The 13,482-nt window shown below is 36.2% G+C and overlaps 1 long non-coding RNA gene across 2 annotated transcripts in view; it reads left to right on the top strand.

Annotated features, from left to right (window-relative positions):
- The window catches only part of LOC109278843 (uncharacterized), a 33,934-nt gene extending 20,661 nt beyond the window's left edge, over positions 1 to 13,273 (top strand). For both annotated transcript variants that reach the window (XR_002085853.2, XR_002085854.2), the window contains exon 4: positions 12,952 to 13,273. This is a non-coding gene — a long non-coding RNA (uncharacterized LOC109278843). The remainder of the gene's footprint in view (positions 1 to 12,951) is intronic.
- Positions 13,274 to 13,482: the final 209 nt, after the last annotated feature.

Genomic DNA, 13,482 nt, shown 5'->3' with positions numbered 1-13,482 from the left:
TCCAGAGTCTATAGTCATTATTTGATTTTCTGCACAATCCAAGCTGTTGTTCATCTTACTTAGCAATATTTGTAACCTCCATTCATTTCTAGAAATCTCATTCTATTACTTCTTCATGACTGCACAATCAATTTTTTATGTGCTTTGTGGTATGTGTGAATACACAACTCAGTAATAGCCTAATTATTTTCTTGATTCTATAGAGAAACTACTTCAGATAAACTTTCTGATTTTTCACGGTAGGGACTTTCTTTGGGCTTGAGGTGGCTTCCCATGAACCTAAAGAGGTTTTTTTCCCCCGACGTTAGCTCATTCAAAAGTCAAGCTTGTTTATTGTGGCCATCAGGTGTGGCCCCCGACTATGCTAACAGTTGTGGAGATATTTTCCACTGCTTGGCCTTCTGAAAATCTACCACATAAAAAACTGGTGACCAGTACTCTGCCTTGCTGCAGGGGACTCTGCACCTGGCAGCTTCCTTATCACACGCATTTATTTCTTCTCCTTTGGCTTGTTTTTACCCTCCAAGTTAGGAGTGTTGGCATGGCTTCAACCTCCTTCTCCAATACCTTACCAAATGTGCAATTATTCATTAAAAGTCACCTCATCATTCTTCTTTTATTCCAATTTCTATATTACTGAAAGACCTTAAGTTCTGGCATGAGAGTGACAACATTCCTTGGGCAGAGTAACAACACAAATTTCTCTTCTATGTGAAGGTATAAACACCACAGCCCACATCATCATTGTAATGGAAATCTTGAAATCTGAGCCATTTGTAAACCACATTAGGTTTCCAATATATGGAAAACTTAATAAATGTATCTCAGGAATAATAGTCTACCATACACTAAAAATAAAAATAAATAAAAATAAAAAAAATCTCCTAACTTCTTTACATTGCATTGGCTCACACTGAATGTGAGATTTGTCTTCTTTCCCTCAGTTTATTAGAATGATATCTAGAGACTTCTGATAGGGGCAAAATGATGTGGATCTGTTTTCCCTGCCCCTCTCTGCTAAGCACAATGGAAAATCCCGGAAATGACTCAAGAAACAACAAAAGAGAACTCTGAGAGGTGGTAATAAGAATGTGGTCTGGTTTGGGATCCCAGAATGAGAGGAACGGCGCAGTAGAATAGTATCTTGTATCTCCCCACCCAACAGAGGAAGTCCACCCAAACCCAGCATGTCTGAGCTAGCGACAAAAAGCAGCTCCTTCTTCCCCCAGATAGAAGGGCATCCTTCTGACGACATCATTTGAGCTGCACAACACCACCAACAAGGAGAATTATTTGGGATCCCTGCCAGCAGTAAGCTACCAGTGGAGGCCTTCTCCCTTGCTGAGTCTGAGACTTTTTCCTTTCCTCTAAGAGATGCTGATGTAAACAGGGGACAGATGGAGTAGGTAGGAGACAACTAGCTGGAAAGAGTGTCCTGGTTTTGGAAGCCTCTTTGTCTCTGTGGGTCAGAGACTCTCCTCCCCCCCCCCCCCCCCGAAACATCAGAGCAGTAGGGGAGAAGAAGAGGAGTGGACAGTGAACAGATTCTACTACACTCACTCCTTCACTGAGAGACAGCCTGCAGTCAGATCTGGGGAAACCAGCAGGAACTAGTGGGAACCCCAGTGGCAGCAGATTAACCAAGCAGACAAAATAACACTACAAAGGCTCTTAAAATTAAACTGATATTGGAACCACAGCCCACAAAAATAGACCAACACCCACATGTTAAACCTCAACAGGTGAATACTGCTAAAATGAAAGACTTATATAATATCCAATCTCCTAACATAATAGATAAAATGTCCAGGATAAATGAAAAACAAAAACAACATCTGTTATACCAAGAACCAAGAAAATCACAACTTGAATATGAAAAGACAATCAACTGATATGAACACCGAGATGAATCAAATATTGGAATTATCTGACAAGGATTTTTAATAGCCATAATAAAAATGTTTCAACAATTAACAATTCTTTTTAAACAACTATATATATCTCCTCTACAAAGAAGTAGAAATTAATTTTACAAAAAGAACCAACTAGGGGCTCCTGGATGGCTCAGTCAATTAAGCATCTGATTCTTGATTTCAGTTCAGGTCATGATCTTATGGTTTGTGAGATCAAGCCTCGCATTGGGCTCCGTGCTAACAGTGAGGAGCCTTCTTGGGATTCTCTCTCCCACTCTGCCCCTCCCTTGCTTGCATTCTCTCTCTCAAAATAAACAAATAAAGTTCAAAAAAAAGAACCAAATATTAATTTTGGAACTGAAAAATACAAGATAGAAAGAAAACTCACTGGATGGCCTCAGTAATAGAGGTGACAAAAGATAGATTCAATTAACTTGAAAATGAAACCATAGGATTCACCCAATCTGAATATCACAGAGAAAAAAAGTCTGGAAAAAAAAAATAAACAGAAGACTCAAGGACTTGTGGTATAAAAACAAAAGGTCCAACGTTCATATTTTTTTTAATAAACACTTTTTTTTATGTTTATTTATTTCTGAGACAGAGAGAGACAGAGCATGAGTGGGGGAGGGACAGAGAGAAAGGGAGACACAGAATCAGAAGCAGGCTCCAGGCTCTGAGCTGTCAGCACAGAGCCCAACGCGGGGCTCAAACTCACAAACGTGAGATCATGACCTGAGCCAAAGTCGGTCGCTCAACCCACTGAGCTACCCAGGCGCCCCATCAACGTTCATATTTTCATGATATACAAAAGAGATTGGAGGTGACTGATTTGAAGAAATAATACAAAACTCTCCAAATTTGGTGAAAGACAAAACCTATAAATCCCAGGAGCTGACTAACCACTAATCAAGATAAACTGAAAGAAACCTTTGCCAACATACATTAGAACTAAACTTTTGAAAACTTAGGGGCACCTGGGTGGCTCAGTAGGTTAAACATCCAACTCTTGATTTGGGCTCCGATCTTGAGCCCATGGTCTGTAGGATGGAGCCTTGTGTCAGGCTCTGTGCCAAATATGGAGCCTGCTTGGGATTCTATTTCTCTGTCTCTCCCTGCCCCTCCTCTGCATGCTTTCTCTCTCTTTCTTTGCCTCCACCCCCCAAAAAAACATAAAGAAAAGAAAACTTAAAGATAATGGAAAATCTCAAAAGTTACCAGAGATAAGCAACACATTATCCATAGAACACAAATTCAAATGACAGTGCATTTCTCATATAAAATAATGGGGGCCAGGGAAAACTGAACTGATATTCGTTAAGTGCTGAAAGAAAACAACTGTCACCTGCAAATTCTTTAACTAGTAAAGCTATACTTCAGTAATGAAAAGTAATGAAAATGGAAAAAAACAACAACATTGTCCAAAGAATGAAAACAAAAATGAGTTTGTTATTAGTAGGTAGATTTGTCCCTAAAAACTGGCTAATAGACATTCTTAAAAAAAAAAAATGATAATGGAAGGAATCTTAGGACAAAACGAAGGAAGAACAAAAATCAGAAGAACAGAGATACAGGAACATACAATAGGCTGTCCTATTCCTTATAAATTTTATAAATTACATTTGATGATTGAAACAAAATAATATGTGATACCCAAGACAATGATACTTAAAAGTTGAGAAGGTAAAAGGACCTAAGTGGAAATGCCATTTCCATATATCCTTCAAAAATGTTACTACCAGAGGACTATTATAAGTCATATGTATATTACAATACACATGGCAATCACCACAAAAATTACACAAAGGTATATACCTAAAAACAGTTAAAATTTACCCAGTTTGGACAATACAAGCTGCCCAAAGAAGGGCAAGAGAAAGGGGAAGAAGAACCAGAGAAACAAATAATCAAGTGGCAGACTTAAGCTGTAACATAACAGTAATTATCCATAAAGTAAATGGTCCAAATACATCAATTAAAAGACAAAAATTGGCAAAGGTGATAAATAAAACATGACATGACTATATACTGTTTACAAGAAAGTCACTTCAAATTCAAAGACATAGGTATACTGAATATAGAAGGATAGTTAAAAGATATACATGCAGGGGCGCCTGGGCGATTCGGTTAAGCTTTCAACTTGGCTCAGGTCATGATCTCACAGTTCATGGGTTCGAGCCCCGAGCTGGGCTCTGTGATGACAGCTCAGAGCCTGGAGCCTGCTTCAGATTCTGTGTCTCCCTTTCTCTCTGCCCCTCCCCTGCTCATGCTCTGCCTGTCTCTCACTCTCTCTCTCTCTCTCAAAAATAAATCAACATAAATTTTTTTTTAAAAAGATATACATGCAAACATTAATCAAAAAAGGCAAGGGGGAGCCATATCAATAGCAGACAAAGTAATCTCCAGAGAAAATACCATTATTTAAGGGGCACCTGGTTGGCTTAGTTGGTAGAGTGTAGGACTCTTGACCTCAGGGTTGTGAGTTCAAGCCCCATGTTGGGTGTAGAGATTACTTAACAATAGAAAATCTTAAGAAAAATTCCTAGAGACTAAAAGATGAATTATATAAGACTAATGGATTAATCCTCCCCACCAAGAAAATACAACAACTCTAAGTGTGTATGTACCCAACAATGGAGACTCAAAATACATGAAGTGATGACAGATAATGCTATAATGAAAAATTGGCATGATTATAATTGGGGACTTCAACACCAACCTCTTAGCAAATGACAGAACTGTTAGACAAAAAAACAGCAAAAGAGTCAACAAACAGAATCTAACTGACATGTATAAAAACACACCAACCAGTAACCGCAAAATACAAATTTTTTTCAAGTACCCATGGAATATTCACCAAGATAGACTATATCCTGACTCATTTTTTAAAAAATCAACAAATTCAAAGGAATTTAAATCTTACATACTCTGTTCTCTAGCCATAACAGAATAAAACTAGAAATCAATAATAAAATAAAAACAGGAAAATATAAGAATGTAGGAATTAAAATTAAAAAAAAAAAAAAAAAACAGATTTCTAAATAATCCTAAATCCTAATGAGGCCTAAATAGGCCTCAAAGGAGATTTAAAAACAGAAAAACTGAATAGGAAAGAATAAAGAAGTATAGCAAAACCTAAAATAGTGATGAGAAAAAAAAATTATGAAAACAAATGCTTACATTAGAAACAAGGAAAGTCATCAAATGAATAAGCTTATTCCCTCCCACAAGACAGTAGAAAAAGAAAAATAAAGTCAACACCAGCACAAGGAAGGAACTAATAAAGAATAGAAGTCAACAAAATTCAAATAGTGAAACAGAGAAAAAAAATCAATAAAACAAAAAGCGGGTCCTTTGAAATAAATCAGTAAAAGTGATAAATTTCTAACCAGACTGACAGATATAAAAACAGAAAAGACAAAAATTGCCACTATCAGGAATAAAATGGAGAATATCACTAGAGATCTTCAACCATTAAAAAGGTAACAGGAGAATACTTCACACAACTTTGCACTCATAAATTTGACCAGTTAGAAGAAATAGATCAATTCCTCAAAAACCATAAACTACCAAGACTCAGAACAACATGAAATAAACTATCTAAAGGGCCCTATATAAATCAGAAAAATTAAATTCATAATTAAAAGGCTTCCAAATCATAAATCTCCAAGCACATTTGGTTTCACCAGACAATTCTACCAGACATTTAAAGAAAAATTTAACTAAATTTATACAACCTCTTCCAGGAAACAGAAAGTGAGGGAACATAGCCCAACTCATTTTATAAGACTATTATTACCCTGGTACCAAATGTAAACAAATGCAGTCTCCCCCTGCCATCCACAGCAAATAGACTACAGACCAATAATTCTCATGAATCTAGGTACAAAATACCTAAATAACACATTAGTAAACAGAATCCAAATGTTCATAAAGAGTTATATACCATGATCAAATAAGATAATTCCAGGTTTCAAGGATTGTTAAATATTTCAAAATCACACAATATAATGCACCATATCAAAAAGCTAAAAAAAAGAAAAAAACAATTATGTTAATTAATAGAGAAAAACAATTTAAAAATCCAATACCCATTTATGATAAAAATTCTTGTTAAAAGGAATCAAATAAAAAGTCCTCACCCTGCTAAGGAATATCTGTAAGAACCCTACAACTGCAAGCTAGTTAGTAACATGAAAATATACGAATATATAATAATAGTACAAGTAGATATATATACAAATTCAGAATATTCTAATATTGTAATGGTGTTATATAAATTACTTTTAAATCTAGTGGAAAAACTCAAAGACAAAATGATTAAAAATAACAATAGCAACTTTTGTTAATGGTCATACAATATAAAAAGGTATATATTATGACATCAGAAACAAAATGTTTGGGCACCTGGGTGGCTCAGCCAGTTGAGTGACCGACTTCCACTCAGGTCATGATCTCGAGGTTCTTGGGTTCAAGCCCCGCATTGGGCTCTGTACTGACAAGCTCAGAGCTTGGAGCCTGTTTCAGATTCTGTCTCCACCTCTCTCTTCCCCTCCCCCGCTCACACTCTCTCTCTGTCTCTCTCAAAAATAAATAAATATTAAAAAAACAAAATGTTGGGAGCAAAAATGTAGTTTTTGTATACCATTGACACTGTTGTTAACAGTTTAAAACAGACTATTATAACATTAAGATTTTTTTAAGCTTCATAACTACAAAGCAAAAACTTATAGTAGACACAAAAGAAAAAAAGAAAGGAATCAAATTCCAAAATTTTGGAAGGACTCCAAAAATTATCAAATCAAAAGGAAGACAGCAAGAGAGGAACAAAAGAACCCCTAATGAATTAAAAAAACAAACAAAAAAAGTAACAAAATGGCAATAGTAAGTTCTTACCTATCAATAATTGTTTACATGCAAAAGGATTAAATTCTGCAGTCCAAGTGGCCAGTTGGATAAAAAACGAAAACCCAACTCCATGCTGCATATATATATATGCTGCTTAGAAGAAACTCACTTTAGCTTTAAGGACACAAAAAAACCACGCAAGTCGACACCAAAAGAGAGCAGGGGTAGCTACACTGATAGCAGACAAAACAGGCATTAAGTCAAAATCTATGAAAAGACAAGAAAAATTATTATGTAAAGATAAATATATGTGTGTATATGTATATACATATATATGTATCTTTATTTACAAATGTAAATAAATATGCATCCAAGTAGAATACCTGAATAATAAGTAAAAAATTAACAGAACTAAAGAAAGAGACAGTGATACAATAATAGAGAGCTTCCAAACCCATTTTTCAACAATGGCTACATCATCCAGAGAGAATATCAATAGGAAAACACTGGAATTGAACTACACTTTAGACCAGATGGACTAAATAGACATTGAGAACATTCTATTTCACAGCAGCAGAATATACATCCTTAAGTGCAGACAGAAAATTCTCTAGAAGGTCATGTGTAAGGCCACAAAACAAATATTAACAAATTTAAGAAGACTGAAATCATATCAAGTATTTTTTTTTTAATTTTTTAGTATGTCTTTTATTTTTGAGAGAGAGAGACAGAGCACAAGTTGGAGAGGAGCAGAGACAGAGGGAGACACAGGATGCAAAGCAGGCTCCAGGCTCTGAACTGTCAGCACAGAACCCCACACAGGGCTCAAACTCATGAACCATGAGATTATGACCTGAGCAGAAGTCAGACGCTTAACCAACTGAGTCAGCCAGGTGCCCTGCATCAAGTGTTTTTTAATCACTACATTGTACACCTGCAAATAATATTATACTGTATGTTAACTGGAATTTAAATAAAAACTTAAGAAAAAAATAAAACTAAAAATTAAATTAAAAAAATTATCTTTTTAAATCAAACAGCAAGAAACTATAAATCAGTAACAGGAGGAAAACTCACCAATATGTGAAAATTAAAACACACATACACATAAACACACACACACACACACCCCTGAACAACCAATAGATTAAAGAAAAAATCAAAAGGAAAACCAAAAAATATTTGAGACAAATAAAAAGGGAAACACAATATACGAAAATTTATGGAATGCAACAAAAGCAGTTCTAAGAGAGAAGTGTACAGCAATAAACATCGATATTAAGGAAAAAGAAAGATCTCAAACAATCTAACTTTACACCTCAAGGAAACAGAAAAAAAACACATTAGCCCAAATTTGGCACAAGGAAAGAAATAACAAAGATCAGAGCAGAAATGTACAATATAGAGACAAAAAAAAAAAAAAAAAAAAGAAAGAAAGAAAGAAAGAAAGAAAGAAAAGAAAAAGTTCAAATCTAACATTTTTTTGAATGATAACCAAAAGTGGTAAATCTTTAGCTAGATTAACAAAAAACAGATGACTCAAGTAAATAAAATCAGAAAAAGGAGACATTACAGCTGATACCACAGAAATACACAGTATCAAAGAGGCTACTATGAATAATACAAGAATTCTGCCAGGTGCTGAGTAAATCTATGTCTATTTTGCATACAGTGACTGTGGAAATAACCAAATAGGTTCAACAACCAACTATACCCACTATGAAACAGATATGAGCTAAAACTCCATTGATCATCTAATCTCCATAAATGTCTACTCCGATTGGTAGATCACACTTATATTTTGGATCTCCTGAAATTAGTGTCAATTCAGAGGTAGTGTCCAGTGATCCCAAAAAAGGGAGACAATTTCTTCTTTTCCTATTTCCCCTTTGGAGAATGCTGGAAGATTATCCGTATGACAGCTTCAATAAATCATCAATATTAATTTTAAGGAAGTAGGGTTCTTCCTTAAGTAGACTCAGCCTCCCTTTTCACTGAAGGGGCTTTAGGTCTATAAACTAGATCCAGTGTAGGAACTGACTGAGAGTCTGTGACTGTTTTGGTGATTCAAGTTAGACTTCTGTTCACTTGACCTAGAAGTTTTCTGCTTACAAAGATCAAGCAAGAATTTCAGTAAATTATACATCTATTTTTCTTCCAGGAACATCATGATAAACTGAACAATATTTTTGTTGTCTCTGTGAGTCAGACTCTTTTGATTGTTGTTTGACTTTCTGTCTTTTAAAGCCATCATGTCTGCCTTTGGTATTTAAATGTCTTTGGCAATGAAATACTGCCACTGGCATCTAACAATCTCTCACTGCATTTAATAATCCCACTTCAGTGGCAACATTTCCCACTCTAATTTCAGACCTACAGAGAAGAACAATTATAGCAGTCTTCAAGGAAGCTGAGGTATCTCTCACAAATTTACTTTTCATAATAATGGGGAAAGATGTGTCCCGTGGACCCTTCCACAATGAGTGACCAGGTCTTACATGATAAATCCACTCTACCATTCCAATCTCCTTAAGCTTTTGGATCTCTCCTACAGTATTCCCAGACATGATAAATCCACTCTACTATTCCAGTCTCCCCACATCTTTGGATCTCTCCTACAGTATTCCAAGACTGTTTTCTCATTTCAACTTTATTTAGTGTAGGTCATCTTCCCGGCCATGTTTCACCCAATCAACCAATCAACTTGTCAGAGCCCATTCTAACCCCTTCAGCTGCAACACTGAATCCAGATTCTCTGCTTAGTGGTTCTATATGAATTGCTTTGGACTAATCCATTTTTTTTTCCTTTTCCACTATTACCCTGCACATTTGATATTAATGATTCCCCAGATTTCTTTCCATATATATTAGGAAAATCTGACAGTTCTTTTCATGGGTAGCCCATCTCCCTGTAGTTCACACATTAACCTTACCCTTCTGGGCCACCTGCTGGAACATAAGAGCAGTTATAGGTATTGGAGAAAAGAAGGGTAGAGAGAACAGTATCTTGTAAGGCATTTCCACAGGGAAGATCACCAGAGTTTCTTCAGGCAAATCTGAGTTAAACTCCTCTTGACAGGGGTTAAACTCCTCAGAAAGGGGTGCTAGAATACTGTCAAATAAGACTCAGTAGAATGTACGGGTTTTGTATCTCCAGCTTCATTGAGACCTTCTTTACATGCTCCTATTTTAATTTTCAAGATCCCATTTTTCTCCCAATCAATATCCTCACTTTAATGGGAATCCTGAGAAGTTAGGAATTCAGTTCATGTTGTGATTCAGTCACTCTTAAGGTAAGAGTCTGGGTGTGCTTTTCAGAAATATCACCTCTACACCTGCAGGAGATAAGTGTTTCTTTCAGGACACACACAGGTGTTTTTAGGTCATTTATGTAAAGCTTAAGCTAGAAAACTTAAGTCCAGATCTATCCTTTATGTCCCTCACTTTCTCCATTAGTTAGGAATAACCATTCAATCTCATTCTACTCCTTCATTTGACAAAAATGCCCTACAGTACCAAACACATAGTCATCCAGAATATCATACGGTGATATTTTGCAAATTTCCATTGCCACATGGACTACTCGTGTTCTTTTTACCACTGGAAATAGTCATTAGTACCTTGAAATATAGTCAGATTAGATAATCAATTCCAAAAAACTCAGAACCAATGCAGAAAACTCATCCTTAATATCTGTTCCTCAAAACCATTCTCAATACAAAAATCTGAATATGTCGGTTTTCTCCAGAGAAACACAACCATTTGGACTTACAGGTATATTCACCTAAAGAAATTTGCTTCATGATAGTGAAACTGTCAAATTTGAATCAGTCGGCCAACCTGGCAGGCTGTAAACTCTCAGGCAGGGGCTGGTGCTTCTGTCTTCAGGCAAAATTTCTTCTTCTCATAGCAACCTCAGTGTTTTTCTTAAGTACTGATTGAATGAGGAGTACTCACATTATCAAGGATAATCTCCTTTAAGTCAACTGATTTTACTGGGCAAATCTACAAAATACCTCCACAGCAATACCTATATTAATGTTTGATTGAATAATTGGATACTGTAGTTGACACATAAAACTAACCATTATACCATATGGCCCAGAAATTCCTCCCTCATGTATACACTCAACACAAGTGGAAGGTATGTTCACACACAAACCTATATGTAAATGTTCATAGCAGACTCATCCATAATAGCAAATAACAACAATAATAATAATAAAATGGAAGCAACTCAAATGTCCATCAATGATGAAAGAATAGTGGTGTACCCATATAATGAACATATGAAGCAACAAAGTGCTGATACATGCAACGACATGGATGAACCCTGAATATATTTTGATAATTTGATGAAGTCAGATACACAAAAGGCCAGACATTATGTGATTTAATTTATATTATATGTCCAGAATACACATCAGAATACAAATCTTTAGAGACAAAAAAAAAAAAAAAAAAGTAGATTAATGGTTGTCAGGGAGTAGGTGAAGTAGGAAAGGGGAGTGACTGCTGATAAGTACAAGATTTCTCTCAGAGGTGTTAAAAAATATTTGAACTTAATGATGACTGTTGGCAGTGATACCAACTAAGTTGCACACTTTAAAAATAAATTTAATTTTTTATGTTTATTTATCTATTTATTTATTTTGAGAGAGAGAATGCATGTGCATGAGTGGGGGAGGGGTGGAGGGAGTGAGACAGAGAGAATCCTAAGCAGGCAGCACAGAGCCCAACATGGGGCTTGATCCCACTACCACAAGATCATGACCTGAGCCGGTATCAAGAGCCAGACTCAACTGACTGAGACACCCAGGTGCCCCTGCCTCTAATTTTTAGTGCTAAGCCATAGATAAACTACCAATTTTGTTGGATGGAATATGTTTTGTGATAGGCAGCTGTTCCAGTTAGGTCTATCCCACAAAGTATGTATAACATGTCTTAAGACTTGACAAGGATCTACTCTGCCATGTGTAGGGTCATCCATGACCATGGTCATCCTATTGTTACAGGTGATTGAGGTGGATAGCTGACCCATTGGGATAATTAGTTTCTTTGTCTCAAGCATTTAAATATGGGATTTAAATACTGGGATTTAAATATGGTATGTAGCTACATTCTGTTAACATTCAAACTAAACTCATGAGTTGTGAAGGGACCACATTCTCCCATTTATATGGAGAAGCAGGAGAAAGCATTTGGCTGACACAAGGATTAATGAAACGCCTATATATAAACAGGAATGTAAGATAATACATTCTTAAAAGAAAGGGAGACACAGCTTATATCCTGGCTGTTTTCCAGGCCCCAAGTCCAGTCAACTCCTCCTTTTTTTCTACCACTAGGTTGAGTGAATTCTTAACCAGAAGAGCTTTAACCAAAAGTGGTCCCTTCCCCCCCTCCCCCCCACATGGAGGTGAGGTAAGGTAGTTATTCCTGCTAATCAGGCTTCCTCCACCAAATAAAGTGGAGAGGCAATTGTGTAGGGAATTCCAGCAAAAAGCAGCTGAATTATTTGGGCCACAGCAAAGAGAAAATAGAGAAACCATTTTTTCTTAATCAGATTACATATGGATTTAATTTTCCCAGAGGACGGCAGTTTCATAAAAACATTGGAAATCAGAGTCCTTAGATGTATTGTGAAGTAGATTCTGTATTTGGAAAAGATCACATCTGGAGTTAAGTTAAAATCTCCTGACAACAGAAGAGGCCACGATGAGTAAGCATTTATAAAGTCCGAACCTCAGAGTACCTAAGTGGAGACTAAGGTACTGATATTTCTGAATGCAAAATTCTCCAAACCTATAAGAATATTCTTAAGGGTGGAGAGTCTTCTTGACAGATCCCTGGGAGAGGCTTAAAGGACCTTTTAAATTCATAATCTGGTTCCACTTACTTGTACATTTTTACATTTCCCAAGGACGAAATGATTCATTCATTGCATAAACATTTATTGAGCAACCTCTATGTGGCCAATGTAGAACTAGGTTTCTAACAGGCAGGTATAGATGACAGTCTTGTATCTCAAGGATTTTGAGGCAAGGAAATAGAAAAGTAGAGAAATAACTACAATAACATGTCAAGGGGGATATAAGCATAAGTGCTTTAAAGCAGAGTTTAATCCTTTGTTTCATTTTTAACCGTCCTTTATCTACCTCCATATTTATCTACCTCCCCTTTTCTCTAGATCTCTGGTTTGGATTCAATGTCTACATTTGAAGCCAGCACAGCCTCTGAATGCTAGCCCCCCAGTTGCACCTGTGTTCCCCACAAGTATGATGAACCCCACAACCAATCTTATCTGAAGTCTCAGGAAGCCCACGAAGGTGGGGGAGAGGGACCATATTTGTAAACCTTTATTTTTAATTCTATCTGTTTATCTCACTTAATCATTATGCTATGAGAATTAGTCTTGGAAAAGCTTAGCACATGGAATCAAGGCCTTCTGGATTTAAAATAGGAACTCTGCAACTGATCCTCATGGTGAATCACACAAGCATGGACTGTTTTTGTCTGTCTTTCCCACATGAAGGAAGTGATGCCTGTCCTATCTGTCCACATGTACTGTTTGGCTAAATTTATATAACCTATGTACGGTCTCATTGGAAATACCTTTTAGGAGTAAAGTAAAAAATAGAACCAGCATATTTAAGTACGTTATTCTTAGATGAGAATTTAAAGAGGCTAACCTTCTTTTATACAAAGAGGAAAAATGCTT

The sequence above is a fragment of the Panthera pardus genome, unplaced genomic scaffold, assembly GCF_024362965.1.
Source record: "Panthera pardus isolate Hobbes unplaced genomic scaffold, ASM2436296v1 HiC_scaffold_10, whole genome shotgun sequence".
In the NCBI taxonomy this organism is placed as follows: domain Eukaryota; kingdom Metazoa; phylum Chordata; class Mammalia; order Carnivora; family Felidae; genus Panthera; species Panthera pardus.
The sequence above is the reverse complement of the archived record's forward strand: the minus strand, read 5'-3'. Positions and strand labels throughout refer to the sequence as shown.